Source organism: Chiloscyllium plagiosum, chromosome 8, assembly GCF_004010195.1.
Source record: "Chiloscyllium plagiosum isolate BGI_BamShark_2017 chromosome 8, ASM401019v2, whole genome shotgun sequence".
NCBI lineage: Eukaryota > Metazoa > Chordata > Chondrichthyes > Orectolobiformes > Hemiscylliidae > Chiloscyllium > Chiloscyllium plagiosum.
In genome coordinates this window covers 96,394,048-96,421,881 of record NC_057717.1, presented here as the reverse complement: position 1 = coordinate 96,421,881, position 27,834 = coordinate 96,394,048, and the positions used below count along the sequence as shown (strand labels likewise).

Sequence of the window (27,834 nt, the reverse complement as noted above, 5' to 3'; positions counted from 1 at the left end):
TTCCTGTCAGATAGATCTCAAACACCCTTGGCTGTTCTCCACTGTAGCACTCTCTCTGGCAACAGTCACTGTTAGACCTCTCAGGTTACGGGGTGTGGCCTGGTAACAGGACTCTGATGTCAACACAGCACCAACTTCGGGCCATTCTGTCTTCAGAGACAGGGTGAGGCAGGCCAGAGCTGTTCCCACCAGTTTCTCACAACCCACTGCATCTTCGATCAGTCTGGGTTGAACCCCCTCGGATGAGAAGGCAGTGTCAGCCCTATTGTATCTGACTGCAGGCCACTCCATCTTGCACAGCAAGAGAGAAAAGAAAAACAGGCAGGAAAGAAGGAAGAACGCCTTCTGTGGTAACAAGCCACGTATCTGGCATTTTGGTTCACATTACACAAGAGGCGACTGACCAGATTTATTTATTGTAGGTTTGGTTTGTTACGTTCTGGTTCCAGTTGGCATTAAGCCCAATACCAGCTCATAGGAAACGTATTTGTGGCTTGGCTTAAATAGCAGGAAAATAGATGGACTCGATCTGGCAGCTTAACTCCGGGCAGCTCTGTGCCTCACCTCCTTGTGTAGTCTTCTCCTCCTGGCCCCATCCGCTGCAGCCTCCATTGGTTGCTCTAGGCCTTTGCCTGAAAGGGATGCTGTGGGCCTATGGCTGGGGTTAAGAGCTTGAGGCTCCCCAAGACTCGCGTTACAGAGGGCCCCTGGCAGCTCTCAATCCAGATTAAAGCCCAGAGGGGAAGGAGCAGAGTGGTTGGCAGAGTATCAAGACAAAATGAAATTTGGTCCTTCTCAAGAAAGGCCCAGAGAATGGACTAACTGTAGAATAGGACTTCCCTGATGGGACCAGGTTAACGATGCTTGTGTGACCTGAAATAGATAAAGTGGAAAATATGTTTCCAAGGGTGTTGTGATACAGCCTGTTGAGAGGCTTGCGCTATTTATAATTTATCGCAGCTTGGGTTAGACTCTGATCTGTCACTTTTAATGAGGGGTGTGGTTCTGGCATCACTCAGCACCTCTGGAGTTGTCCGTGGGCCCTGCCTGTGACCGTTAGGAGTTGAGGGTCACGTTCACGTATCTAATTCATTCGAAGCACGTTTACCTACGAGAGAAAATGCCGACCCTGCTTTTCCGACAAGTGACTACCGATTGTCCAGATCCATTCGTAAGCAAATACTTACACTCCATGAGAGGCTTCTGTGAAAATTTCAGGATTCCAGCTGCAGAATTTGTCATTTAATCCACCTTTGAATTCAGAAACCTCTCTCTCTCTCTCTCTCTCTGGGGCAGCCCTCTGATACTTCCAGGTACACTGGATTTGAACTTCTTAATGTCAGCTACACAAAAGAAAATATTGCACCATGTGTTTTAACTTATTAAATTACCTCCATAAAGCATTTGGATGCTGGTTTGGACTGGTAAATTTACTCTGTGCACGTTTTAACTTGACTGACACTTGCAGTCTAGAGGTTTACTCGATTAGAATTGGAAAATGGGATTGAATTGGAGCTGGGGATGAATATTCTCATGTGGTGGGGAGAAGGCGGTGGGTAGCTTCTTGAATGTGAACTGAATGTAAATTCACTTCAACCTGAGTTCTTTTTCTAACTTGGATGGTAGAACTGGCTTGAGGGCAGAATGGCCTGTTCCACCCTGCCCTGCTCTATGATGTTATAGTAATGACATGATGTTTCCTTTTTTTGACTTGCACGTGATCGAGTGTGGTTTGCAGTGATCCATCACTGTGTAATGGTAAGGTCCTGGGGAATGTTGCTGAACAACGAGACCTTGGAGTGCAGGTTCATAGCTCCTTGAAAGTAGAGTCGCAGGTAGATAGGATAGTGAAGAAGGCGTTTGGTATACTTTATTGGTCAGAGTATTGAGTACAAGAGTTGGAAGGTCATGTTACGTCTGTACAGGACGTTGGTTAGGCCACTTTTGGAATATTGTGTGCAATTCTGGTCTCCTGGAAGGATGTTGTGAAACTTGAAAGGGTTCAGAAAAGATACGTTTTCACGCAGAGGGTAGTGCGTGTATGGAATGAGCTGCCAGAGGAAGTGGTGGAGGCTGGTAAAATTGCATTATTTAAAAGACATCTGGATGGGTATATGAATAGGTAGGGTTTAAAGGGATAAGGGCTAAATGCTAGCAAATGAGACGAGATTAGGTTGTGATATCTGGTCGGCATGGACAAGTTGGACTGAAAGGTCTGTTTCTGTGCTGTACATCTCTATGACTTGTTGACCCAGAACCCGACATGGCACGATTTTGTACAACTGCACATTTGTTCCAAACCAATTTGTACAATATGTGTGCACTCGTGTTTCTTGGCAGCTGGGATTGGTAAAAATGTGCAAGAGGGCAGGAAGGAAGGCTTGGATCTGAAAACATGAGAACAAAAGGCTTTTCATTGGGGAATTGAGGGAGTTCCTGAAATTCACAGTGAGGGTGTGGTTTTGTTCCTTGTTCCGAAGCCCAGTTATTCAGACAAACAGTGAGCACATGGGTCACACACCACACCGCTGTCCCATCAGCGATGGGAGCTCGCCTCGTGATGTTGTGGTGTCGCTACATCAAATGATTCTGAAAGAGAAAGAAGGAACTTCTACTTGAGATCAAGCATTCTGCGTCATGGAGACAGTGAGGATCATGTGATTTGTGTCAGAAAATATCACACATTCACAGCAGCTCTTTTCAGTATCTGACAGAGGCATTGTGGCTTGTTTAGGGTGGATGGAGCTTATTGTCTGACACAGTGCATCCTTTCCAGTGCACATGCTGAGTGAGTACATGGAGTGGGGATCTAGACGGGGGGTAGCAAATGGCTATTCACCCACAAAGGGCGTCACAGCTTAATCCAATCCTTACTGACACAGACAGACAGACAGACACCCACACACAGAGACATGCACACATGCAGAGACACACACATGCATGGACACATGCACACACATAGATGCACAGACACACTACCCCCTCACAACTGAAGCTGGGATTCTCTTCTGTGTACAAGGCCCAGTCAGAGCCTCACAGTCTCTACCAGCCACTGTAACATTAGCCTCATTACAGCAAAGGCTGGGAAGAAGTCACCTTCACCAAGAGAAACTGTGTTCTAAAGAACATGGGAAAATAAATCAAGGAGGGAACCTTTCAGACAGGACTCTTCCTCAGGCACTGACTCTTACTGAATGAATCAAGTCCTCCAACTTCAGGCACTTCCACATTCAGTGTTTTTGTTTCCGCTCGGAGTTTTGATGCCTGCTGTTCAGGGAGCACTCGAGTCAACTCGGTGTTGCTGCAGGATTTTCTGCTTGAACTGTAAGGCCAGTGCAAACCCAAGCTGATCCTCCCTCCCCACTTTCCCTTCATAAGGTTTAGAATGTTTATTATAGGTCCCAGCCAAAGAAAATGCGAAGGCTGTCTGTTATCCCTCTAACGCTGAACACTCTCACATGAAACCCTTTGGACTGGGATGTTGAAGGCAGGGAGGTAAGTACAGCCTCTAGCAGACGGCCTGACTACAGCCCTGAAAGTGATTTACCCCATCTGGAAAAGCTCCTGGTCCTTGGCAGAGAATGGAAATGTTTTCATTGGAAAGTTGGAGTTTGTTTTCATTGCTGTGTGAGTGTGTGTATACACCTGTATCTCTATGTATGTGTGCCTGTGTGTATGTGTGTGTTTGCATATGTCCCTTTATGTATCTGTGTGTGCACCTCGGTCTGTGTGTCTCTTGGGACAGAGCGACACACCATTAAGAGGGTACGAATAAAGCAATCCTTAAGAAAACATCAAAAAGCCTGTGAATTTGCAGAGAATGTGCCTTGTTTTTTTGTTATAACATACATTCTGCAGCATGTTCTGTTAACTGATCACAGATTCTGACCATTCCTACAGGAATTCAAGTAACTGCCAATTCCGTCTCTCTGCATAGATGCCCTTCGTGTCTTTCCATTATATTAATCTCTCCATTGCAAAAATTTGTATTAATATTTGAATCTTGCTTTTAAATGTATTTTTCTACCAATAGCTTCTATTTGCATGCTTAATCACAGTCATCTTGCCAGGCTGAAAGTGAGACATTTTACTAGGTTTCTGCCCTGGCACTGCAGTGCGGGAGGCTGTGGTGACTGAGTATTTCCATAAGAACATGGGAACATAAGCAATCAGGTTAGGAATGTGCCATACTTTACTGTTGAGTCCAGTTGCGGCTGGTCTTTGGACTCAACTTCACTTTCTTGCGCAGTCCTTTATTTGTCTGGGAGACCAAAAATCTCTCCATTGCAGCTTTAGCTCTTTTTAATTCATTCTCAGGATGTGGACATAGTTAGCTGGGCCAGCATTTACTCCCAATCTCCAGTTGCCCCTTGAGAAGGTGGGGGTGAACCACTGCAGTCCACATGCTATAGATCGTCAGTGCCATTAGGGAGGCAGTTTCAGGATTTTGACCCAGTGACAGTAAAGAAACAGTGATATATTTCCAAGTCAGGATGGTGAGTGGCTAGCAGGAGAACCTGCAGGGGGTGGTGTTCCCATGCATCTGTTGCCTTTGACCTTCTAGTTGGAAGTCTTCGTTGGTTTGGAAGGTGCAATCTTTGGTGAATTTCTGCAGGGCATCTTGCCGATGGTACACACTGCTGTGACTGATTGTCGGTGGTGGAGGGAGTCGATGCTTGTGGGTGGGGTGCCAATCAAGCGGGGGCTGCTTTGTCCTGGATGGTGTCAAGCTGCTTGAATGTTGTTGGCCCTGCAGCCATCCAGGCAAGTGGGGAGTATTCCATCACAGATGGTGGACAGATTTAGGGAAACAGGAGGGGAGTTACTTGCTACAGGATAGGCCTGTCCACCATCTTTATTCAACTATGGAAAATCCAGAATTCCTCTTCACTCAAATGGTGGTAAATCTTTGGAATTCTCTACCCTAGGGAGGTGTAGAAACACAATCATTGAGCATGTTCAAGACAGAAATTAGTAGTCTTTGGGAGACTAATGACATCATTAGATTAGATTAGATTACTTACAGTATGGAAACAGGCCCTTCGACCCAACAAGTCCACACCGACTCGCCGAAGCACAACCCACCCAGACCCATTCCCCTACATTTACCCCTGCACCTAACACTACGGGCAATTTAGCATGGCCAATTCACCTGACCTGCACATTTTTGGACTGTGGGAGGAAACCGGAGCACCCGGAGGAAACCCACGCAGACACGGGGAGAATGTGCAAACTCCACACAGTCAGTCACCTGAGGTGGGAATTGAACCCGGGTCTCTGGCGCTGTGAGGCAACAGTGCTAACCACTGTGCCACCGTGCCGCCCCACTAGTGCGTAAAAGTAATGTTTTAAATGGCTTCCTGTTGTTCTGCAGATCCTTTATCCCCTTGGGTAGTGAATTCCATTGAAGTGAAGAAGTTTCTCCTCATCCGTTCTAGGAAAGATATTATTAAGCTAGAGATGGTTCTGAAGATATTTATCAGGATGAAGAGTTTGAGTTATAAGGAGAGGCTGGACTGACTGGGACATTTTCCACTGGAGCATAGGAGGTTCAAGGGCCACCTTCAAAAGGTTTGTAAAATCATGAGGGGCATAAGTAAGGTGAATGGCAGGTGTCTTTTCCCAAGTGTGGAGGGGTTTCAAGAGTAGGGGGCATATTTTTAAGGTGAGAGGAGAAAGATTTAAGAAAGACATGAGGGGCAAATAGTGGTTTGCGTGTGGAGTGAATTTCCAGAGGAAGTGGTGGATGTGGGTACAGTTACAATGTTTAAAAGACATTTGGCTAAGTACATGAATAGGAAAGGTTTGGAGGGATATGGGCCAAGAGCAGGCAGGTGGAACTAGTTTGGTTTGGGATTATGTTCAGCATAGACTGTCTCTGTGCTATATGACTCTGATTGTCAGTCTTCATTGATCAGCACCTTATCCTGATAATGCGCCCACAGTCCCCATCCAGGGGAAACAACCTCTCAGTGTTGACCCTATCAAGCCCTTAATGACACTTGTTTTTTTCAATGAGGTCAGCTCCCATTCTTCTGCACTTGGAGAATGTAACACCAATTTAGTCAGCTTCTCATACAAGACAACCACCTCATACCAGCAACCATCTCATGTACCTTCCCTGTACCACGTCAAGGCAAAGATATCCTTCAATACATATGGAGAGCAAAACTGCACACAGTCCTCTAGCTCATAGAAACTCTTATCGCATTTTAGCAAGATTACTTTATTTCTGTACTCCAATTCCCTTACATTAAAGACCTCCATGCTATTACCTGTACCCGTATGCTGACTTCAAATGTAAACAGACCCAAGTCTCTCTGAACAATAGCTTTCACAAATTTCCTACGTTTTAAAAAATATTTAGCTTTTCCATTCTTCCAGTTAAAGGAAATTATCTCAAATTCCTCCACATTATATTCCGTCTGCCACCTCATTACCCATTCATGTAACCGTGGGAACAGGCTGGACTGTGACATGTTTTTCAAGATATACCATGGCAAGCATTTGCAAACACAAACCATTTGCTGAATGGGATGTAAATAGGTGCCACATGGGCATTTCTCTTTATAGTGAAACCTCCCTGGGTACTGTACTCTGGAGCATCGTGTAGGTCATGTGGTTAGAGTTTTGGTCAAACAGCTAGGCTGTAGGGAACATCTGAAAGGAGCCAGATGTCATTACATCATTGTGCCTCAGAAAGAGACCGTTCAGCCGAATGAAGCTGACTGGAGACTCTCCCTTCCAGCTGAAGGCTGAAGAAAATTGAGGATGCTGTTTATCTGCGGGGGATTTATGTCAGAAGGCTCGGGAGAAACAACAGGAAGGGGAGAGATCAGATGAAGGGGAACGGGAGAGGAATATCAAAGCGGGGGAAAATATTTTCCTCTGGGCAAAGGCTTCATTGGTGAAGGGGTTGGTGGGTAATACTCACATCTCCTCCTCTCTGGAACAACCTTTTGGTCCAATTGATTTTCATTCAGTCCGGTTTGAGATGGTGTGATTGTTTGTACATGAAGTGGTTCTGTTACAATGATCACAGGTTATCTGGTATAACTCCAGCCCAGTTATATTCCTAGAGTTGATTGCAATGGTCATTAAAGCTCTCTGTCGAACATAAGAACTAGGAGCAGGAGTAGGCCATCTGGCCCTTCCATCATGCTCTGCCATTCAATAAGATCATGGCTGATCTTTTCATGGACTCAGCTTCACTTACCCCGCCGTTCGCCATAACCCTTAATTCCTTTACTGTTCAAAAATCTGCTGTTCAAACATCCAATGATGTAGCCTCAACTGCTTCACTGGGCAGGAATTTCCACAGATTCACAACCCTTTGGGTGAAGAAGTTCCTCCTCAGCTCAGTCCACAATCTGCATTCCCCCCTTATTTTGAGGCTGTGCCCCCTCATTCTAGTTTCACCCAACAGTGGAAACAACCTCCCTGCTTCCATCTTATCTGTTCCCTTCATAATTTTATTTGTTTCTATAAGATTCCCTGCTCGTACTTCTAAATTCCAATAAGTATAGACCCAGTCCACTCAATCTCTCCTCATAAGCCAACCTTCACATCTCCAGACTCAACCTAGTGAACCTCCTCTGCACTCCCTCCGGTGCCAGTACATTGTCTCTCAAGTAAGGAAACCAGAACTGTACACAACTACACCAGATGTGGCCTGATCAGCACCCTATATAGTACAGCATAACCTCTCTGTTTTTAAATTCCACCCCTCCAACAATATTGAGTAAACATTAAGGCTGTTGTATACTGGAGACATGGCAACTTGCTGTGAATTTTACAGATGTGTTTCTAACTAAATATTATTTTAAATTCATTCCCGGGATCCGCATGTGGTTGGCAAGGCTGATGTTTGAATTGGACTTGGAAAAGAAACTCGCAGGTGCTGGTGTTTCCCATGCATCTGCTGTCCTTGTCTGTCTGGATGGTCAAGGTCACATGTTTGGTAGGTGATGTCAAAGGAGGCTGCAACTTCAACATTAGTGCAAAAAGTTAAATCACTGTTGGGACCATAATTGTTCACCATTGACCTGGAATCAGAAAATAGAAATTCAAAATCTACAGCTGACAACATGGTGGTTGATTATAGTCTCCCCAGCTGTCTGGAAGCAGACCATTCGGCCCATCGAGTCCACACCAACGCTGCAAGTAGCATCCCACCCAGACTCTCTCCCCTACGTTTCCCATGGCTAACCCATCTATCCTGCACAATTTAGCACAGCCAATCCACCCTAACCTGCACATGGAACCATAAAGTCATAGAGATGTACAGCACAGAAACAGACCCTTCAATCCAACTCGTCCACGCTGACCAGATCTCCGAAATTAATCTAGCCCCATAACCCTCTCAGTTCCTATACCCATCCAGATGCCTTTTAAATGTTGTAATTGTACCAGCCTCCACCACTTCCTCTGGCAACTCATTCCATACATGCACCACCCTCTCTTTGGACTGTGGTAGGAAACTGGAGCAAACCCACGTAGACACTGAGAGAATGCTGCAGACTCCATGCAGTCACCCGAGGATAGAATCGAACCCAGGTCCCTGCTGTCGTGAGGCAGCAGTGCTAACCACTGAGCCACCATGCCACCCCTAATGCTGAGGAAAACCACAGCAAAATACCAAAAACAAAGAGAATGAACTTAACAGAAGGGCTGTGCAATTAGAAAGTTAATTTCTGAATGGGATGAACGTGAGGTGTCGCATTTTGCTGAAAGGAAGGATGACATAAACTCTTTGGAATTGGGGAACCAATGAGGTACACAGATCACTGAGTACCAACATAAGTTAATAAGGCCATAAAAATGCAAACATCGCAGTGGAGTTCATTTCCTGTAGAATAAAATTGAAGAGATGGAAGTGCATTAAACTTGTATCAAATTTAGGCCACACTTGGAGTATTGTGCACTATTCTCCTTTCCATCTGATAAAAAGGGTAGATAGGGCCTGGGAGGAAGCATAGAAAAACTTTACAAGGATTTTTATCACAACTGAAAGATGTAAGGAAAGTTGGCAAAGGCTGTGGTTTCTTTTTTACAACACAAAGGTGGCTGACACCTAGACTGTTAAATGTTCATTCTCAAATTAAGTAGGGCGTTGATGGCTTGGACATGGCCTGTTTCCACACTGTAGGGAATCTAATCTAATCTAAAGTACTTTCAGATGTGCTGTACAAATTGAGTATTCTTCCCTGTGTATATAATACTGGAGCCCGCAAACAGGGGGCGCTGAATGTGGACAACGAATGTCCACCTTGAGATATGATTAATGTTACACATGCGTCGCACTGACTGCCACTGACCAAAGTGGCTAGAGAGTCTTAAACTCGGGATCACAGTCTCGGTGTGAGAAGTTGACCATTTAGGGTGGAGGTGAGAAATTTCTTCATGTAGACAGTTACAGATTTTTGGAATTCCCTGCTCAGTTGTTGAAGGTTGAGGCTGAGATAGCTTTGTGGTTTCTCTGACGGGAGATGACGTGAAAGTGGAGTTAGGCACTGAGGGATAGAGGGATCGTGTGGGAAGGTGAAGTTGCGGTAGAAAATCAGTGAAGACTGTATTGAATGGAGCAACAGGACTTGTAGAACTGAATGGCCTCCTCCTGCCTCCATTCCTTATGTTCTCTCAAAAATCCCCAAGAGCAGACACAAATATGTTTGCTGCATTTTGCAGTTGCACCATCGCCCCAGTGACCCAGGATTGAACCATTGACCCTGAGCAGATGTAGCCAGGTCTGAAAGCTCAGATGGATCTGGAGACTGGAATGGAGCAACATCACTGACAGACCATCCATACCTGCATTAATACGCTACCTTTCATGATTAAAGGATGTGTTCTGGCAATGGGGTTGTTTTCTTGAACTGTCGTAATTAATGTCAGAAACATGGCCGCCAGTTCTCATACAGGAAGCTCCCACAAACAGCGATGTGCCCCACCCTTCGTTTCCATAATGCTAGCAGTGGGACGGATATGAGTCAGAACTCCAGGTTAAATGCCCTGGCTTAGTGCCATGGGATCATTAATGTCCACCTGAGAGGGCAGGCTGGGCCTAAGTTTGAAGGACTTGCATTTCCCCTGCACTTTTCATGACCCCAAAATATTCTTCAAGTATTTGTGAGCCACTTTTGAAGTGTAGGAGCTATTATATAAAGCAGAAAACAAGACAGCTGGTTTGAGCACAGCGAGCTCCAACAACCAGCATTGTTATAACGATTGGATAACCTGGTTTTGTTGATTTGTTTGATCGTACATTGGGCAGGCCACTGTGGGATGATGAGACTCATGTAAATCGTGATCATGTAACTGATCACGTGATTCTGACATCAGAAAGCGAGATGATACCAGACTGCAATGAGTGTGTGTGTCTTGGATACTGCACTAGAGAGTAACATAATGGGTTAACAAGCTTGAACATAAAAACATGAGAACCAGGAGCAGGAGTAGGCCATCCAGCCTGCTCCGTAAGATCATGGCTGATCTTTTCATGGACTCAGCAACACTTAACCACCTTTTCACCCTAGCCCTTAATTCCTTTACTGTCTATCTTTCTATCTTTGCCTTAAAAACCCTCAACGAGGTAGCCTCAACTGCTTCACTGGGCAGGGAATTCTACAGATTCACAACCCTTCCTCCTCAACTCAGTCCGAAATGTACTCTCTGTTATTTTGAGAATGTGCCCCCCCCGCCCCGTTCTAGTTTCACCCACCAGTGGAAACAACTTCCCTGCTTCCATCTTATCTGTTCCCTTCATAATTTTATATATTTCTGGAAGATCACACCTCCCCGCTCCCCAGTTCTTCAAAATTCCAAGGAGTATAATCCTGGCCTACTCAATCTCTCCCCTTAAGCCAACCCTCTCAACTCTGGAATCAACCTGGTGAACCTCCTCTACACCCTCTCCAGTGCCAGCACATCCTTTCTCAAGTAAGGAGACCAAAACTGTACTCAGTACTTCTGTCGGACTCTTGCCCACGCATTTAAACTATCAACTGTATATATTCAAGTAAAAATCAAACTCACCCCCTATTTTTGGCCAAACAATTTGGAATTTTCCATGTATCACTTATAAAAGTCGACCCTAGTTCTTCACAGATAACAGATCGATGTTTGTGAGTTGAGGTATTATCCTATACATAAATGTTATGGTGAGGGAATGAATTTTATTTTCGTGCTATTATGTGTTTTGATGTACAATTCACACCAACATTAGGCTATGGATTTCTTAAGTTCATTATCGAACAAGCAGTGTGATTAGTGTGTTTCAAAGTTTATCACACCATCAATCCCTACATAAGAGAGGTCTATTTGCATTTACTTCACTATAAATACCGAGCAGCTGTTGACGATTTCTCACAGCTGCAATCATTAGTGAGAGTCAAATATCTGATAACTTTTCTTATTAGAAACAAAAGCTTGAAATGTTGGTTTCAGAACTGAAAACAACAGTAGATGAGGGAAAGCAGCGGGATGTGGAAGAATTTGGCGCGAAAGGAGGATAGTGGGCTAGTGTAGGTTAGGTGGGCTTGGATCGGCGCAACATCGAGGGCCAAAGGGCCTGTACTGGGCTGTATTTTTCTATGTCCTATGAAAGTTTAAGACGCATCAGGTCAGAGTCAGGTGACAACCTCCCTTTGTGTGCAGCTCAGCGGAGCTCAGTTCCCCTGTAACACTTGTGGAATTACCGTTAACTCATTGTATTTTTTTCTTTATTTGTTTACAGATCAGTTGGGCTTCTGCTAATGATACGATATTTTGGAGAGTAGCATGAATTTCAACCCCTCAAAAGTAATGTCCATGTAATAGTTGACCCTCATAAATTTAACCTTAAAAAATAGTCTAAAAAATTCCACTTAACATGAGTATGTACAGTATATCCATCCGCAGACTTCCAGTGTCCTCTGCACACTTTGCTCTACCATGATGTGGAGGTGCTGGTGTTGCACTGGGGTGGACAAAGTTAAAGATCACACAACACCAGGTTATAGTCCAGCAGGCTTATTTGGAAGTGCAGGCTTTCTGCTGATCATCTTAGTGTCATCTGTGAATTTTGACACACTACATTTGGTCCCCAACTCTTGGAGATAAGGAACAAGCAACTTCAGGGACAGTGTCAGTGTAGGCATTCGCAGCCAGAGATGCTGCAGACCTGTGTCACAGTGTGGAAGTGAAAGTACAAAATTAAGCAGACAGTGGGGATAACACCCTTCTCATCATTAACAATAGGATTCTTTATTTCCACCTGAGAGGTGGAAGGGACTCATTGCTGTCAAATTTTAACAGTGCAGAATTGCCTCAATACTCTTAGGAAAGGTCTGCACACTGTTAGCACTTCTGTGTGAGACAGTGACATGTCACTGTGAAATAAGAAGTGTCCTGTGACTGGCCCGTTTGAAAGGAAGGGGGATTTGATCACTATAGTGAGACGAGTCTGTATTATCCTCTGACACTGAGGATTCCACATGTTTTCCTGTGAGCACATATGGCCTCTGATTAAATCACACTAAGGCATGAGACTTACGGTTCAAAAGAGGGATTGTTATCTGACTGAGAAACCTCAGCTAAAGTTCACTGCTGCTGAGATTTTATACTTGAGAGCTAGGAACTGCTAAAGGGGTTGTTTACTTCAAGATAAAGGCCAGTGTGGAACATTTTCTTGAACATTCCTTCCCCTTCCGTGACGCACAAAGCCTTCTGGTTTAGGCCTGAGCTCAGGGAAAGTGATCAAGCATTTCGGGTGAGAGAGGCGCATTGGGATGCCTGGCAAATGGTGAAATTTGGCAGAAATTGAGGGGTGGGTGGTGGGCACAGTGTGCAAACCTTGTGTCCTTTCACAATTCCATGGTGTGAGCAGACTTTGTTTTAGGTTGAGGCTTTGGCCCATTGCGCAGTTAATGGAACTCACTGCGGAGTAGCCTATTGTATGTGGGCATAACATAGGTCAAGTGGTGCTTAGTTCATTAGCAAAAGAACGTGGGCTTTGAAAGCCTGTGGGTTTATTATTTAAAGATATTTCAGTTTTAAAGCAGGATTGCAAATTTCTCAGCAGCTTTATCAGTGGACCTTGTGTTATACAGTGTCCATACCAGGCACTAGGTATCTGACTGACAGAAAGAGTTGGGCACCATGGAGTGGGTAGGCCAGCAGGATTAGGGAGCAAAAGTGCAGGCTGTTGGCTTCACTGATGCTTGGCATTTTCTCTGCCCATTGTTCAATTGCTCCCCCCCCCGCTGAATGGAATGTGCCATTCTTGAGGCACACGTGCTGTTGTTGGGGTGAAGGATGACTACTGGCAGGGGGACATCTCTGATCGTTGCCTGTGGATTTAGGAAGCCCATTAGTGGATAGGGTCTGAGGGACAGGTGACACAGAGGCACACGTGGAAACGCCACTGTGTTTGAGGGCCATTTAATGTAGCTTTAATGTTAGTCACAGCAGCTAAAAGTGAGCAACCACACAACATAATGAGCTTACCTTTGCTGAGGTGGTTGGATAAATGGAAGAACAAAATATTATTTAGATAGAGAAAGGCGACAGGCTGCTGCAGTACAGAGAAATCTCATACAGGCATCACAAAAACATGAGCCCCACTGGTACAAAGTGTTAGACCACATCTCGAGGAGTGCATCATTGTCTCCTTATTTAAGGAGGGTTAGTCTTGCACTCGTGATCATTCAGAGAATCTTCACTTGGCTGATTCCTGGGATGTAACGGTTGGTCTTAGGAGAGTAGGTTGAGGAGGTGATCAAGTCAGAGGTCATCTTATTGAAGCATTTAATATTGTGAGGAGGTTTGACAATGTAGATGCTAAGAAGATCGGTGGCTGAGTGGATAGCACTACTGCCTCACAGTATCAGGGACTGGGTTCGATTCCACCCTCGGGCAACTGTCTGTGTGGAGTTTTCACATTCTCCCTCGGCCTGTGTGGGTTTCCTCCCACAGTGAGAAGGTGTGCAGGTGAGGGTGGATTGGCCAAATTGCCCACAGTGCTCAAGGATGTGCAGGTTAAGTGGAAAATCACACAACACCAGGTTATGATTTTTAACTTTGTACACCCCAGTCCAACACCGGCATCTCCGAATCAGGTTAAGTGGGTTAGCTAGGAAAATGTGGGATTATGGAGCTGGGTGGGATGCTTTTTGAAGGGAGGGTTTGTGCAGGACTTGATGGGCCAAATGGCCTGCTTCCACACTGTAGGGATTCTAAGTTTCTTCTACTAGTGGGGGAATTTAGAACTGGAAAGGGAGCAATTTCAATGTAAAGGATGTTCCACTGAAGATGAAAGGGAGGAAGATGTTCTCCCCTCACAGCACTGTTAGTCTTTGGACATCCCTCCCATGATGGGCTGTGGGGCATTGACTTTATTCAGTGCAGAATCTACATCTACTTGAGGGCCAAGGGTTCTGGGCCGGAAAGTGGAGTTGAGGTTAACGTGACCTCATTGAATAGCCAGGCAGGCTCAAGGGGCCAAAATGCCTCCTCCTTGCATCTAGTGGGTTTGCCTTTGAATGGATGCTGCAAAAGAGTCAAGGAGGTCTGGCACCTCAGGGCACATCCTCCAACCTGTGTTTGTATTGTCAGCGGCTCGTTGCTCAGTCGACTCCTGGTATGCAGCGTACACAATAGGCGTCTCAGTGAGGGAGTGGCCCATATGTGTTGCACATGTTCGGAAGGTTGGCCTAATTCAGGCCATATGTGCGTGCGTGTGTGTGTATATGTGACAGCCCAAGATGCCAGTAAGCTGCATGCAGCAGAAGTGCCCATCTCTGTCTGCCGTTCCCCCTTCCTCTCCTCCCATTGGTCTTGATTGACCCTTTAGCAAGCATTTGAACTGACTGAGAACTGTGTGTGGAGGAAGCAGTGGCAGTGGTGCCTGACAAGGTAACTATCCCCCAGTGCTGCCATTCCCGTTGTAGATTGAGAGGGGGTGGTCCACATCTTCTCTCGTGTCCCCAGTGTTGCTCCCAAGACCTGCACATAAATGCTGGATGACGTCACCAGCCCTCAGGTAGGAATGGTTGAGCAAGCAGCCATCCTGCACAAACATTGCAGGGGCCATTGCAGGGGGGAAAGAGTTCCAGACGCACTGGCTGTGGTTTGGGAACTGAGACTCTGTACTCACTCTCCAATGGTGAAGAAGAAAGAAACTTAATCTAGAGCCATTAGACTTCTGTGCAAAACATCTCAAAGTGTTTCACACGGTGACTTTGAGTGAATTCTCTTGCAGTTATTGTACCTAAATAAAATGGTCCCACAAACAGCTCTAAGATTTAAGATCAGTTCCATTTATTTTGGCTTGTAGGGTCTGTTTCCCTGCTGTATGACTCCTCAGTCTAACTAGTCCTTGCCGACCATAATCCCAAACTGAACTAGTCCCACCTGCCTGCTCCTGGCCCATATCCCTCCAAACATTTCTTACTCATGTGTTAATCCAAATGTCTTTTTAAATGTTGTAACTGTACTCGCATCCACCACTTCCTCTGGAAGTTCATTCCACACACAAACCACTCTCTGTCCAAAAAATGTCTTTTTAAAATCCTTCTCCTCTCACCTTTAATATATGCCCTATAGGCTTGAAATCACCAACTCTAGGGAAAAGACCTGCCATTCGCCTTATCTGTAGCCCTCATGATTTTACAAATCACTATCGGGTCACCTCTCAACCTTCTATGCTCCAGTGAAAATAGCCCCAGCCTAACCAGCCTCTCCCTATAACTCAAACCTTCCAGTCCTGGCAACATCCTGGTAAAGCTCTTATGAACCCCCTCCAGTTCAATAATGTCCGTCCTATAGCAGGGAGACCAGAACTGGACACAGTACTCCCAAATAGGCTTCATTAACTGTTGCCCATCCCTAATTGCCCCTTGAACTGAGTGGCTCATTCAGTCATTTTTAAAAATGTATTCATTCATTCATGGGATGGGATGTCGCTGGCTAGGCCAACATTTATTGCCCATCCCTAATTGCCCAGAGGGCAGTTAAGAGTCAACCTCATTACTGTGGGTCTAGAGTCATGTGAAGCCCAGACCAGGTAAGGACGGCAGATTTCTGAAAGGGCCAGATGAGTTTATCCAACAATTGATGATAATTGTTCCCTGACTTGCCCACAACAACTCTGTGTACAACGTTGCCTCAGAAGTCCTGATGGGCTCCCCGTTCTCTATTAAACCGTGCCAACATGGGCAGCTTCAGTTTAATGTATCCTCCTGAAGATAGCTCCCCTGACAGGACAGCAGTCCGTCGATACTGCATCGGGGTCTGGGGTGGGGAAACCAAACTAGAAATTCCAACCAGAGACTGAGACACAACCTGGAAGGGTAGCCGTGGTTTTCACCAACCGAGCTTGGGATTGGTTCCCTCTAACCTGGTGATCAGAGGGTATCCAATTAATGCAGGTGTGAGACACATACACACACACACACACAACTCCCCCCCCGCCCCCCTCAGGTCTGTATACAAGATGGAACGATACTGATCTTCATTAGTCTGTTAGTTTCCTGGCCTCCAGCTACAACCAGAAATCTGGGAATTATGGTGTGATTTAAACAGGAAATAGAGACTGGCTCCTCTCTCAATTTCCCCTCTTCGCCAGTTAATTGTTTGTCAAATATTTTTGAAGAATTAAGGAGAGCTTCAAGGGCTATGCAAGGCATTGGTGAGACCACTGTTCAAGTACTGTGTGTTTAGTTTTGGTCTCCTTATTTAAGAAAGGATGTAAAGGATTTGGAGGAAGTTCAGAGGAGGTTTACTCAGATGGAGACCTGGAGTGAGTGGGTTGTTTTAGGGATACATCTGGCTAGTTTCCCCCGGAGTTTAGAAGATTGCAGGGCGATTGGATTGAAGAGTACAAGATCAATGGTCCTAGTAAGGTGGACGTGGAAAAAATGTTTCATGTTGTGGGTGAGTCCAGGACTGGGGGTGGGCTCGGTTTTAACATCGGGGGTTCACCTTTTCAGGACATAGATTGGGGAATCTTTTCTCTGAGAGGGCTGTGTGACTTTTGAACTCGCTGCATCCGAAGGCAAAGGAGACAGGATCACGGAATGTTTTTAAAGTGGAAGTTGATAGATTCCTCTTCGGCCTGTGGGCTAGGAGAGGGCCGTAGTCTATTGGGTGGCTGGGTGTGGAATTCAGAATGTAAACAGATGAGCCACGATCCTGTTGAATGGTGGCCTACCTGCTATTTTGTGTGAGTGCAAACATTCAGATGCCTCCTGTATCAGCAGGGGTTTTGGTCAGGCACTGATTTCAGGGGGAGCATGTACTGGGCCCCTGCAATTCAGGAATCTCTGCCATTCCCCCATTCCCCTTTGATTTGCTTCATGTTAAGTCTCGTGGTTGTTTCCTGTTCCTTTGAGCTGTGTGTGACCGCTGTCAATGGGCAGATACTTATTGAACAGAATGAAGCCTCAGTGAGAGTTCCGTAGACTCGCCACTGTGTCCCCGTGGTTACAAGGCCTGGGGTCAAGTTGGCAAGAGACTCGACGACATTCTACCAAACTCCCACTACAGTAACTCCCTCCCCTCTGCAACCTTCATCCTGCAATGATGCTCACTTCTCCAAGTCGGGCTCAACTAAAGTCTTCAAGCCTAAGACCGGGTAGATTTTTATCAGTTAAGACGCAATGGGGTTTTAGATCACTGAATGGCAGAGTGGGCCGAATAGCCTCCTGCCGTTCCAGCACTGCTTTCAGACACATAGTCAGCTTCTTGCTGCAGTGTCCAGTTACATATAGGATGGTTCACACCTCAGGACTGGTTTCCTGCACTCTCTTTCCTCGAAGTGACATCTCCCCCTTCCTGCCCGCAGTACCCGTGTGCTTTAGACAGGGTAATGGGATCTCCTGAAGGAGGTGGAGTTGGGGAATGACGTTACCAACACCAGGTGAGAGGTTAACCTCCACTCTGTGGCTCCAGTCCCCTCTTCACCCAACATTGGAGCCTTTAATGACACTGAGAAATAAGAGCAGGGATCAACCATGGAGCCTATTGAATGGGCTTTGCTTTTCAGTCTGATTGTAGCAGATCTTCCTCAGCTCCAGGGACTCTGTAGTCTTCCAGTTCTGCTATCACTCCTTCTTATTGGCTTCCATGCATTCAACTGCGCAGACTATAGCTCTCCTTAATTCTCTCCATCTCTCCTCATTTAAAATCCTGACTAAAACCTCCTTAACCCAACTTTGCTCCTTATTCCCTAACCTCTTCATCTGGCATGGTGTCATGTTTTAGCTGGAAAATATCCTGGAACATTTCCTGATGTTAAAGATGCTTTGTGGATGGAAGATGCTGGTCATGGGAGGAGACTGATTCGGATTATCCACCTTCAGATGAATACATTTGCAAACATGTCAGTCTTCTCTCTCGTTGAGGTGGAGCGATATTTAGGGAGTCATAGCTTCCTGTTGCATGATGAATATAATACTGGGTGTAATAGGACTGGGCAGTTTCACTTTGATCGGACAGTTATGGAGTTGCTTAACTCTTTCAGTAAGCTACTGTACTGGGGGCTCAGCATGCAGTTAACACCGTCATTTTCAAGTTCCTTGCCGCATCCTGACTTGGGTGTTTCATCGTTCTGACTGAATTTCATTTCTGGAATCTGGTCCATCACACCATGGCCTCACCCCTGAATTTCAGGAATAGAGCTCAGGACAGCAAAACCATCAGCTTTTTCCAGCCTCCTTCTATAATTTCAAGATCAATAAAAGGGACGGTGCATGATTCAAATGAAGTAGGTGCAACAAATGCATTTGCAATCTGTTTTAACCTGAAGACGTATGCTACAAGTCCTAGGTGCAGACTGTAAGACAAATGCAAAAGACAAAAAGGTGCTTGAATTGGCAAGAGCAAAAAGACCTCTAAAAGGTGAGATTGAGAAAAAGAACTGTTTTACCAGAGCTGGACAGAGATCTCTTCGAGAGGGTAATGTGGAGGGCAGCTGAAAGAGGGGTCACCTCTGGCTGTAGTTAGATGACGATGTTACAGCGTGGTTTACAGATCAGCTACAGCAGGTGTGTGAAGATGGCGCAGGACAGATGAGTGTAATATTCCCTGACACCAGTTCTCCTGACAAGAAGCAAACATCAGCAATGTTCGCTTTCTAATGGATGCTTCCATCACTCAGAGTCTTTAGGAAAGAGAGTGTGGGCTGGAGAGTCGGTCAGATCCTAAATAGCTGGTCCATCCACTGGCTGAAACCCCAGTTTAGTTCCATCACAGGCCTCTGTGAGCAAGCAGTAATGGGTAGTCTGACACCTCTCTGTTCAGAGACGGGTTTCAGACAGTGTGGGCTCAGGAGCTGACAGGGCGCTTGGCCTGATGTAAGGAGGGGTTGCCCACTATTCCATCTGCCAGTCTCTTTGCCAGGCTGCTCCTCGCTGAGACACAGGTACCCATGCCGGGCAGCAGTCCCACCACCATATGTTGCTGAGGAATGCTTGTTCGAGACTGAAGGAATCCTTTCCTGGAGCTGATCTCTGATCGAATGGAAATCAGCAGGCGGGTTTTCCTGGCAGAGAGCGTTGGGAGGAGTTTTTCACTCTCCCGAGAGTTCTATTTGTGTCAGAGCTAAAGTGCATCTTCATGACAGCCCACAATTTCCCGATTTGGCCACTCCGCAAATTTACAGAGTGCCCAGGATTGCTTCCGTTTTCCCCCTCAGGCCAATTTTCAATGCACCTTTTCCTGGAAAGCAATTATTGCCCCATCAGTAAAGTAAACTGGTGAGTTCAAGCTGTAATTGTTTGGCAATAGTTTGCTCGCTTGCTCTCAAGCGAGGGTCACTCAGTTTGTGACCTCCTCTTTGGTTCACACATAGACAGGAGGCTGAATTTCAGAGGCAAGATGACCATCACTGCCCCTGACCCCAAGGCCAGTTCTGACCAACAGTGGAGCCATAGCAACACTGGAGTTAATGGGAGTCAGGGGAAAACTCACTGGAAAGGAAATTCAGCATGTCCATAATAACTCTTTTTATAGATGCACCATCGAAAGCATCCTATCCAGATGCATCACCCCTTGGTATGGCAACTGTTCTACCCAAGACCACAAGAAATTGAGTGTCACAGTGGCTCAGTGGTTAGCACTGCTGTCTCACAGCGCCAGGGACCCTGGGTTCGATTCCAGTCTTGGGTGACTGACTGTGTGGAGTTTGCATGTTCTCCCTGTGTCTGCATGGGTTTCCTCCGGGTGTTCCGGTTTCCTCCCACAGTCCAAAGATGTGCAGGTCAGGTGAATTGGTCATTCTAAATTGCCCGTAGTGTTAGGTGCATTAGACCTCCACTATAAGGTCAGAAGTAGGATGTTGGCTGATGAGTGCACAATGTTCAGCACCATTCACCACTCCTCAGGTACTGAAGCACTCCGTGTTCAAATATAACAAGATCTGGACAATATCCAGGTTTGGGATGACAATTGGGAAGTAAAATTTGTGCCATACAAATACCAGGCAATGATCAACTCCAACAGAGTGCAATTGTCATCTCTTGACATTCAATGGTGTCATCATCACTGAATACCTGAGCATCAACATCCTGGGGTTTACCGTTGACAAGCAACTCAACTGGACTAGTCATGTAAATGCAGTGGCTACAAGAGCAGGGTTGAGCATGTGGTGCCGGAAAAGCACAGCAGGTCAGGCAACATCCGAGGAGCAGGAGAATCATTTCAGGCATAAGCCCTTCATCAGGGATGCGGTCAGAGGCTAGGAATCCTGCAGCAACTCATCTCCTGACTTCCCCCACAGCAAGTCCACTGTCTACAAGGCACAAGTTAGGAGTGTGACAGAATACTCCACACTTGCCTGGATGGTTGCAGCTCTGACAACATTCACAAAGCTTCACACCATTCAGGACAAAACAGCTCATTTGATTGGCACCACGCACACAAACATTCACTCCCTCTACCACTGATGCTCAGTAGCAGCAGTGTGTACTATCTACAAGATGCAGTGCAGATATTCACCAAAGCTCTCTGGACAGCTCCTTCCAAACCCACGATCACTTCCATCTAGAAGGACAAGAGCAGCAGATACATGGGAACACCACCCCCTGCAAGTTTCCCTCTGAGCCAATCACCGTTCAGTGTCGCTGAGTCAAAATCCTGGAATTCCCTCCCTAAGGGTATTGTGGGTCTACCTAGAGCAGGTGGACTGCAGCCGTTCAAGAAGGCAGCTCACCACCACCTTCTCAAGGGGCAACTGGGGACGGGCAATAAATGCTGAACCCAGCCAGTGGCATACAGATCCCATGAATGAATAAAGGAAAAACAAGTGTTCCGTTATGAACAGTGTTCTGAAAGACGATAAAAAAATTTCAATGGACCATTGACAAAATGGATTACTAAGAGTGCAAAGTTCCAGCTACCATCTGTTTGGTTCTGAGAAATAACAGGGCCTCTCTAACCCAGAGGCATTGCAAGGCCAGTTTGTAGCTTATTCCGACTGATCCGGCTTAACCCCTGGGTTAGAGCCAGTGAGCTGCTGTTGATGAGGCCTGTTTTGCATAAACTGTTGCCTGTTCTAGGCTGAATGAAGCAGGCCTGCAATCCGGGACTTGGCTTGCATTCTGGGTTCTGTAGGCTGCATTATTTCAATTTCAATTTCAAGACTCCAGAAGGAACATCCAGTAAAACATTCCAGTCGGACTCATCTTGTGTACCTCAAAATGGAGCTCCTGGATCACCAGTCCATTTCTAAGTAGTGTTGATAGGTTTTTTCTGATTAGTTTTTCCCTTTAGCTAGCCGGCTAGACTGTGGCCTGTGTCCTTGTGTCCAGCCTGTCCTTGTCTTGTACATAAAAAGCACCTGTCCTGAATAGTGCACGAGCTCCCGGATAGAAACCTAAATTCCTGGTTGGAGGCCTGAGTCGCATATGGAGGCCCATACCCCCAGTACAGGCCCAAGCTCCCTGGTCCAGGCCCCAGCTCCCAGGTGGAGACCTGAGCTCCTGGTTGGAGGCCTGAGTTGCATATTGAATTGAATTGAATTGAATTTATTGTCACGTGTACTGAGACACAGTGAAAAGCTTTGTCTTGCGAGCCTTATAGGCAGTTCAAATAGCATACATAAGTAAATAATACGTAAACAGAGGCAACAACAAAAACACAGGTACAGGCGAATGTTAAGAGTTTGTGAGTCCATTCAGTATTCTAACAACAGTAGGGTAGAAACTGTTTTGAAACCGGCTGGTGCGTGTGTTCAGGCTTCTGTACCTTCTCCCCGATAGTAGAGGTTGTAGAAAAACATTACCAGGGTGGGATGGATCTTTGAGAATGCTGGCGGCTTTTCCTTGACAGCGGGCCTGGTGGATGGATTCTATAGATGGGGGGGTTGGCCTTTGTGATTGTCCGGGCCATGTTCACCACTCTCTGTAACCGTCTCCAATCTTGAACGGTACAGTTGCCATACCAGGTAGTGATACATCCAGACAGAATTCTCTCGATGGTGCACCTATAAAAGTTGGCAAGGGTATTCGCCATCATGCCAAATTTCCTCAGCTGCCTGAGGAAGAAGAGACCTTGTTAGGCCTTTGTAACCAGTGTGTCCACATGAAGAGTCCAAGAAAGCTTATTGTGATGACCACTCCCAGGAGCTTGACACTCTCCACTCGTTCCACCTCTGTGCTGTTAATGTATAGGGGAACATGAATAACATCCTGCCGAAAGTCAATAATGAGTTTGGTTTTGTCGGCATTGAGAGCTAGGTTGTTCTCAGTGCACCATTTTTCCAGGTCTTCCACTTTCGTCTATGGAGGCCTGAGTTCCTGGGTGGAGGCCTGATCTCTCGGGTGAAGGCCTGGACTCCTGCATAGAGGCCAGAGTTCCAATGTTGAAGCCTGAGTTCTTGGGTGGAGGCCTGAGCTCTCGGATGGAGGCCTGGACTCCTGCATAGAGGCCTGAGTTCCCATACGGATGCCTGAACTCTCGGATAGAGGCCTGAGTTCCCGGGTGGAGGTCCATGTTCTGAGCTGACAATGTATGTTGAGCGTTACCTGACAGTGAATTACACATTGCAGCTGGGAGCTGTATGAGGAAGAAAGCAAACTGACAGTTCAATGTGAACACTGAAGCAGACACATTTGTTCCAGATAATCACTGCAGCAGTCCAAGTGCTGAATGTGGTGATGGGTTAGGATGTAATCATTTCTGATAGGGTCTAATTTTGGAAAGGACTGGCTGTCATGGACTGAGGTTTGTGTGAAGATCCAATGACGCAGATGCTGAAGCTCATTGACATTCCCTTTGTACGCCACCCAGTTCCAGAGCAGGGTTCCGTTATCAAAGCTGGTCTGGCGAAAGGCCAAGGCAATAAGGGGAGAGCAGTTCTACTCTTTGTCTTCTAATGTCTGGCTGCTGGACTGTCCAACAGATCACCATGGTCAACCGATTCCCTGTCAGGAATCAAAACACAATCTCTGATCCTCTTCAGTTCTATCGTTAGTTTGATTTTACAGCTCACTGGTTGAAATTAGTGACCTCTGTACCAGTGCAGGGACACCTGTCAATCAGACTCCAAGTTTATAAATGCACAGAACCCCCTCCTTTCACTGGGCAATGAGGCACTGCAGCCTCTATATCACACATGTTAGTGTGAGAGGTGTGGGCTATATCGGAGAATGTTACAGTGAGGGGTGTGGGGTATATCAGAGAGTGTTACAGCGAGGGCTGTGGGGTATATCAGAGAATATTACAGCAAGGGGTGTGGAGCATGTCAGAGAGTGTTACAGTGAGGGGAGGGTGTGGGGAATATGAATTACCTCTGCCAAGCTCTGCTGTGTGTTTTCAGTCCTGGATGGGAATTAGAGTGAATGCAGGTGAGGATGTTCCATGCTGCTGGGGTTTCAGGGTGTGTGGAATGCAGGGAATTAATCCTTGGACGGTCCGAAATCCTCTGAGCCGTTGTGTTTCAATTGTGCCATGTCTGGTGTTTGTCATGTCTGTAAGAGAAGCCCACACTGTAGCTGGTCTCGGCACCACCCTGGAGGGTTTGCACTGAGTTGCTATTAATCTGCCAGTGTGTTAAATGGAGTCCAGTTGGGTGGTCTGCAGCAGAAACTGTGGTTTATAAATGTTGATTTTAACATTCAGCGATATCCCAACAATGTTCAGAAATGCACTGTGTCTGAAAGACGAGAATTGGGGAATGTTGGGTATGTAATATACCCCACACCCCTCACTGTAACACTCTCTGATATACCCCACACCCCTCACTGTAACACTCTCTGATATACCCCACACCCCTCACTGTAACACTCTCTGATATACCCCACACCCCTCACTGTAACACTCTCTGATATACCCCACACCCCTCACTGTAACACTCTCTGATATACCCCACACCCCTCACTGTAACACTCTCTGATATACCCCACACCCCTCACTGTAACCCTACCTGATATACCCCACACTCCTAATTGTAACATTCTCTGATTTACCCCACACCTCTCGCTGTAACACTCTCTGATATATCCCACACCCCTGACTGTAACATTCTCTGATATATACCCCACACCCCTCATTGTAACATTCTCTGATATATCCCACACCCCTCATTGTAACACTCTCTGATATACCCCACACCCCTCATTGTAAAATTCTCTGATTTACCCTACACCTCTCGCTGTAACACTCTCTGATATATCCCACACCCCTGACTGTAACATTCTCTGATATACCCCACACCCCTCACTGTAACACTCTCTGATATATCCCACACCCCTCATTGTAACACTCTCTGATGTATCCCAAACCCCCCACTGTAACACTCTCTGACCAGCATGTCAAAAAGTCTACTTTGCAAATGGCTCTGCAGGGAGAGAGCGAGTGGCACCTCTGTTTTGGGCCCCACCTGAAACTGTTAGCCCCAGATACCATCAGGGTGTGGAGTCAGTGCTGATCACCTTTGGGTGCTCTACCTCAGCTGTGCGAGAAACAGAATGACTGACTGAAGGGGGCCTCTCCTTGGGGTTGAGACAATGAACCACGGTTTACTAATGTGGCTGGCTGGAGCACTGACCTGGTTCAGACTGCTATACCCCTGCTCTCACAACACTGCTCCAGAGCCCACTCTCTGTTCTCAATGCTGAGTCGACAATAGTCAAGCTCCAAATGGGGTCAAGGTGGGGAAAACTTTGGGGACAGTGTAGCTACAGTGGAGCCAAGGATTCATCTGCAAGGTTTCTTGCAGGTAAAACCATAAGATATTTTCTAGGCAACCTGTTCAGAGATGTTATTCTATACCTGTGGAGCAGGTGGGACCTGGATCTGGACCTCCTAGCTCAGAGGTAGGAATACTACCACAAGCACCATTACTTGCTTTGTAGTAATACTTATCAGTAGAATAGCTAATAACATTAGAGGCAGATACATCAGGTCAGTGTGTAGAGACTGACTCCAAGATGGTCATGCAGGATCTCTCCCTACTCTGTAAATAATGTACAGGTCGTTCTGCTATAACGTGTGTTTCGTTTATGCAAATTCACTATAACGCGCTTGACGAGTTGGGGGCACTGTTTCTAAAACGCGAGCTTTTAAAGGGTGTATTGGTTATAACTCGATTCCAGCCCCATTACTTTAAATGGTGCTGCTGTTGTGCAATTTTCTTATAACGCGGGATTGCATGAGAGTGGAACTATCGTGTTATAGAAGTACAGAATTCAAGAAACACTTGAAGTTACCCAGCCCAGCCCCACGTCCATACTTACACCAGCCTATCAAGATCCTAGCAATCTTTGTTTTGAAAATTTCAGTTGACCTGCTTCTCGTTGAGGAAGAGTGTCTCAGGTTCCCGCTGACCCTTTCTGACATCATGCCCAGCCTGTTTTTGAAGTTCCAGTCTTCGTATTCTGGACCCCTCCCACTACTCGGAACACTCTCTCTCTCCCTCTCCCCTGTTCAAAACCTTGCATCATCTTAAACATCATTAGATTGCTGCTCACTCTTGTTTCCACAAGGGAATACAAACCCAATCACATGCAGCTTGTCCGTATAGAATCCCTAGAGTGTGGAAGCAGGCCATTCGGCCCATCGAGTCCACAAAAACCCTCTGTGGAGCATCCCACCCTGACTCACCCTCCTGCCCAATCCTGCATTTCCCACTTAACCTGGACATTACGGGTCAATTCTGAAGGGCCAATCCACTTAACCTGCCCATCTTTGGATTGTGGGAGGAAACCGGAGGAAACGCACGCAGACACGGGGAGAATGTGCAGACTCCACGCAGGCAGTTGCCCCAGGCTGGAATCGAACCCATGTCCCTGGCGCTGTGAGGCAGCAGTGCTAATAGTACCTCCCTTATAATTTAACCCTGGTATTGTTCCGGTGAATCTGCACTGCACAACATCCAAGGCCTGGATTCTATCTTCCCAAAACGAAAGGCATTTCTCTCAACATTACTTCATTAATCTCCTTGCGCAGGCTCTTGATGCAGCCTGAGATCCTCAAAGGTCTGTTATAATAGCAGTGGATGTTCGATCCACACTGTGCCCATTGGACCAACCACTACCTCTTGTGTACTGTAGTGATGGAAGTTTTTAGCACATCGGAGGAGTGGGGCTTGTCAGGCAGGCCTGTAGGGTGGGGAGTGGGGCCCAGTACTGCCTGATGGCCAGGCTCCAAGTTGGAACAGCTGCGATGGCTGGGACTGTGCTTGAACATTTGAGAATTTGGCAGCAAGCGTACTATTAGAAACCATTCCATCTGTTGCTCAACAGAGCTCAAAAATTATAGAGACAGAGTCCACTACAACTGGAAGGCACTGAGGGTAGAGGTATTGGGAGCAGGGTGAGACATGAGGGAGTGCATGTGGTGAGGGAGGGGTGCACAGTGAGACCACAATGGATGAAAAGTGATAAAATATCAGGACCCAATTCCCCCCCCACCATGTTTCTGCACCATGTGATGGAAGGTTCCAGATGTTTGACTGTGACCTCTGATCTCAAAGCAAGGAACGTTTACTTACTGTAAGAACAGATCTCACCCTTTTTTTTGCAATTTCTTTGCACTCTGTTATAGAGGAACAAGAGAAGGAGCTGCATTTTTACAAAGTATCTCCCACAAGCTTCAGGCTGCCCAAAGCACTTTATAACCACTGAGGTAATTTTTTCCAGTGTGGACACTGTTGTAATGTTAGAAAATGTGGCCATCAGTTCACGCACAGCAAGCTCCCACTAACAGGAATGTGGTCTTGACACCCCCTCTCCTTTTCAGAAGAGAACCCTTAGGGGAGGCTGTTAGTAAAATGGAGAATATCTATGATTAACAAATAAGCAAGTTTAACAATCACACAACACTAGGTTATAGTCCTTCTTTCATGTGTAAATCACAAAACCTTTTTTTAAAAAGTTGCATTCTCAGGTTAGCTGTTAACAATGGTGATAGCTAGACAAATGAAGAAGTGAAACTATCATGGTATTCTATCAAATGAAAGGCTGAACAGATAATCAATTTTTCAAATGTATAATTTCAGTTCCATCACACTGTAAATTTTTGCTATAAATGCTGTGTGTTAGGAATTGAGCCCTCCACTATCACCTGATGAAGGAGTGACGCTCCGAAAGCTAGTGCTTCCAATTAAACCTGTTGGACTATAACCTGGTGTTGTGTGATTTTTAACTTTGTACACCCCAGTCCAACACCGGCATCTCCAAATGAGCAAGGATTTCCTGTGGGACAGTCCCTGTATCTAATCAATGCTTACTGGGCAACAACTCGCATTTACATAGAGCACAGCTTTCCAAATGTTTCCCACTGTGATCCCATTCAGAGGCTTAAAAATTGGCGCAGAACTCCTAAGTGAACGTGATGTGGAAGGAAAGGGGGTTGTGT

General features: G+C 46.1%; 1 protein-coding gene across 2 annotated transcripts in view; it reads left to right on the top strand.

Annotated features, from left to right (window-relative positions):
* LOC122552210 (KN motif and ankyrin repeat domain-containing protein 2-like) overlaps window positions 1-27,834 on the top strand; it is a 156,684-nt gene that overhangs the window by 9,853 nt on the left and 118,997 nt on the right. The gene's annotated exons all lie outside the window — the stretch shown is intronic.